The 4602-nt window shown below is 42.0% G+C and overlaps 1 non-coding gene across 1 annotated transcript; it reads left to right on the top strand.

The window, feature by feature from the left end:
- Positions 1 to 3071: 3071 nt before the first annotated feature.
- Positions 3072 to 3142, top strand: trnag-gcc (transfer RNA glycine (anticodon GCC)). The gene has a single exon. It is a non-coding gene; the product is annotated as a tRNA-Gly (tRNA).
- Positions 3143 to 4602: the final 1460 nt, after the last annotated feature.

Here is a 4602-nt window from a genome sequence, read left to right as displayed (position 1 = left end):
TTATTATTATGCGACAACATTACGTCATTTTACGTGCGCCGTAGTGTCCGTAGTGTCCGAAAGGTAATTTTGAATTGAGTGCGCTACGTAGTTCACTCAATCCATGTCCCCCATGTAGTGAGTAGTGAATAGGGAACGAGTGTGTGGTTTCGGAAACAGCCACGGTCTCATCCAAAGATCTGTCCACATCCCGACTGAGCAGGAACACTATCACCCTCTCCACAATCGACTGGACCTGGAGAGGAAAAAACACTGATTTAGGAGGACCAACTGTTCCCACAAGTCCTATATTTACCAAAAAAGACTACATTCACATGTTCCTGTTGCCTTTCACATAGTTTTGAGGCTCCAGTTGATCCAGTTTCTATCTTCCGTTGCAGTGTACTTTAACTCCAGGCTCCTCTATTGTACTTTTACCCCTCCACATTTCAGGCCAGTTAATTTACTAAACAATAAGAAGCATAATTTGTTAATCACTGACGTAAAGACGCTCTGTTACCGATAACAAACCACGTCTGGATTCGACTGTGGTTCGTAATACATCATCCACTGGCCACCACTCGTCATGCAGGCATACAGCCAAGACTGAGTTGTAAAACACGACACTTTACTGCTTGTCTTTCACGTCTGATGGGGGATCACAAGTCTGGTTCCGGACCTTGTGTTGGGTCACCGGAGGGGTGAAGCGCCAACAGTGTGCAGTCAGCTCCACCATCTTCAAACAGCTGCAAGCGCGTTACATTGTTTACTGTTATGGTTGTCTGAGGAAAAAAAGGACAGACTAGTTGGTTTTTTTAACCCCACAATCAAGAGGAACATTCTTGTGACTGAGGATGCAAACTGGTCATAAAAAGCAGTAATAGGTGTTACCTTATTGGTCGTGGAAGATTGGAATTCTTTATTTTTATGAGGTATTTGCTCCAGAGGAGAGAGGTACTGTTCAGATGCCAATGTGAGATCTGTGTCGCCCACAACTGGAAGGTCTACGGCAGGGGTCGGCAACCCGCGGCTCGAGAGCCGCATGCGGCTCTTTAGCGCCGCCCTAGTGGCTCTCTGGAGCTTTAGCAAATATAGGGAAAAGATGTGTGAATATATTTTTTTGTTTTAATATAATTTCTGTAGGAGGAAAAACATGACAAACATTCTTAAAGTTTTCCAATGCTGTAAAAATTTGTATAATACATATTTAATTTCCACATCTCATTATAATGGAAGTTAAACTTAAAGCACCACCGTACAGCAGAGTGGTCACGTGGTGCGTCATTCGCTCCAGGATGCTCGTTATGTATTTGTAGCCTAATTATCATTTTGATAGTAGGCTAATAAAGCCAATATAGACACTTACAGCATGTGTTGCTTTCATTATAAGGCATTTCAGTTTTTGCGGCTCCAGACGGATTTGTTATTGTTTTCTTGGTCCAATACGGCTCTTTCAACAGTTTGCGTTGCCGACCCCTGGTCTACGGGATACATGGTGATCTCGCCTGTGTACAGATCACTTTCTTACACCTGCACATGTAATCAACAACCTGAAAAAAATGATTTTAATAATCCCATGACAGGACTGGATGGAGAATCCCCACAGTGCATTAGAATTATGTCTCATATTTGGAAAGCTACTAATATTAGTTGGGTTAAAGTCACTTACGCAAAATGACGTAACCGTCACGTTAAATGCACTAGTAATAATAAATCCTCCGTGAGAACTGATTCAAATGTAATAAAAACAAAAGGATATACAGTATGACAAAGGTACTGCTGCTTTTTGAGACCATGATTTTGAAGATTATTCGGAACAAGATTTCGCTGAACCGAAACTTGACTACTTCAAGCTCTGCTCAACGAGCAATGTTCACATTAGCAAGAAGGGTCGTTTTACAAAAGTACTGCCCGACTTAAAACAGAAGTCGTGCGTATGACATGCAGTCGTTGTCTTACTGTTCCGGTCCATAAATACTTGCGCAGACCCAGAACTTGCAGTGTGTAAATCGGGGCCTGTAACGAAATGCCCAAGGTTGACATATGTCGTGGACTTCAGCGCCCCCTTGTGTCCATAGAGGGGCATGACACCCCATAGCCCCACCCACCCCCAGCGTCAGTGTACTATGATCTGTTGATTCTCCTAATCTCTCCTAATCCACTGATGTGTACAATAACTGTTGGATGAACACAACATTACCTGTTAGGGTCTTAAAAAAAAGGCACACTCGGACGGAACTCTCAAAATATTATCAAAGCCAAACGGGAGCTTTCTGACCTGTAGTACATGTTTTCCGCAGTACTTAAGCCTTCCTAAAGCTACAGTAGACGTCTTATTAAATAAAGGAAAAGATGGGAATTTTGTTCTCAATCCACAATCTGCACAAGCATACAGCGTTAGTTATTATTCTTTATGCCAGAAATTTGTGTTTTATTGGGAAAGAGGGTTGATAAACAGTCAGTTTGCGCAGGGGAAATGGAGGTAATAATCCATCAATACCAGGGTCACAGCAAGGGAACCAAGGGTCACAGCCTGAGCGCATGCGCAGTGAGGGGCGCTGAGCACACCACACTGGTCAGCGTTAATTGGGAGCGCGTCAGAGCGGAGCCAGTTGTCTTCATCGCCTGAAGAAACAGCCCAGATGAAGTTCGGACGGTATTGTTTATCTCAGACAAATTTTAAGTCATTTTCCTGACTGTGTCATATTTATAGTTTGGTTTGTGGCTATTGCTTTATGTTGTTATGTTTGGTAGTTGGGTTTCTGTTTGTTAATTGGGTGGTTGCATTGCGATGGTTGTTCTGAGGATTATACCCTTTATTTAGTGTCAGACGACATTATTGTGGTCGTATTCAAGCTGTTAAGTGTGTGACAATTTCTGTCCAAGCTTTATATCGTTAATTACCACGTGAAGTGCGTGTTAATTTATGCGTGTAGATACCTCTATTTGACCACTAGATGGCAGCATAGTTACTCAAGAGACGCCATTATTTGGAACGCTTTTATTCTCGTGTATAGTTGAGAATTAAGTTAAGTCTGGTTAATTAACAGGTTAAGTTTCTTTAAAAATTTCGGTTTTTTGGCCCAATTTATGCATTGGTGGTTCAGTGGTAGAATTCTCGCCTGCCACGCGGGAGGCCCGGGTTCGATTCCCGGCCAATGCAAAACATTTTTATCTTAATCTTATGTTTTATTGAATTTGATCATATGAGACACTCTATAGCTTTTTTTAGAGGGTGTGGTGTTGGGGGGGGGGGATTCTTCCGCCGCTAGTAGGCGCCTTTTTCCCCTTTAGACTCAGCGACACTGCTCTCTCTCTCTCTCTCTCTCTCTCTCTCACTCGCTCTCTCTCCTCTCTCTCTCTCTCTCTCTCTCTCTCTCTCTCTCTCTCTCTCTCTCTCTCTCTCTCTCTCTCTCTCTCTCTCTCTCTCTCTCTCTCTCCTCTATATATCGCTTACGAAGGTGAACAGCGTTTGTGTTTTAATGTCCAGACGAAATTTCTGATTCACTCATGAGAATGGCATTAGGAGTTCATGTTAATTTTCATGGAAAAACACGTCTTTACTGTGCATACATAAGCTGTTATTTTACATTACTCTATAGTCAACTACAATCTGCCATGTCTCCAAAGATGTCCTCATCCTCTGGTGGTTTCTGCAGGTGTGGGAAGACCTCAAGTAATTGTTGGCACAGTGGACAGCATTTCATCTTTTTCTCGTGAATCTGCTGCAAGGCCTGTGGAAAGACCTGGTTTGCTGACAACCCTCGATGGCTGGAGAAGCTGCCGAACCGTTCATCATCAGAGCAGATCAAAGACAGTGTTCTGTAGAACCAGCCACTGAAACAGCAGCGCTAGTGGGAATGCTAGTTTTGTTGTTTTTCTCCAATTGTATTTAGTCTTTTAGTTGAATATTTATGTCAGCAATTAAGCATCAGAAATCTACCCCCAATGTGCCTACGACACATCAACTGAAAGCACTTTCTGACTGTTCTGTCTTGTTGAAGCGTCTGTGGTCCCACTCAGTTGCTCTAACTTCATTTTATTACACCTTTTCAACATTTATAATGAGCTCAGTGTGTCCTATTTCAATGGTAATTATTCATTTTGCTGGAGATGGACTTAAAAGGATGCACTGATTGAATGGTAAAATGACTAGCACAATAAAATATCAATGTATTTTAATTATAACAGAAAATGGAAAAAATGACAAAATGCATAAAATAAATGAAAGCAGATGCACATGGGGGTGTGAACACCTACATCTTCTGCTGGATTCAAAGAGTGTTTGCATTTCTTACATTTTCAAATAACGATGCAAATAATTTGAACAGTCTGAAATTATTGAATTACAATATTAATGGAAAAACTCATTTTAGGATCCCACAATTATGTTGTGAATTACTTCAGCATAAAAAAATCCCCAAAAACTAAAAGCCATTAGATACATAGAACATTTTTTCCAGGACAACTTCTGCATTTATGAAGCCCCGTGATTTCAGGAAACAGTCTTCTTCAGACCAGTGGCCCAAAAGGAGCCTCTGGGTTTAGGATTAGGGGAAGGGAATGGGTTTACTCTTGGTGGAACGGCCGAGGGGAGGGGTCCAGAGCCGGGCGGCAAGGCAG

Source organism: Takifugu flavidus, chromosome 10 (assembly GCF_003711565.1).
Source record: "Takifugu flavidus isolate HTHZ2018 chromosome 10, ASM371156v2, whole genome shotgun sequence".
Taxonomy (NCBI): domain Eukaryota; kingdom Metazoa; phylum Chordata; class Actinopteri; order Tetraodontiformes; family Tetraodontidae; genus Takifugu; species Takifugu flavidus.
The sequence above is the reverse complement of the archived record's forward strand: the minus strand, read 5'-3'. Positions and strand labels throughout refer to the sequence as shown.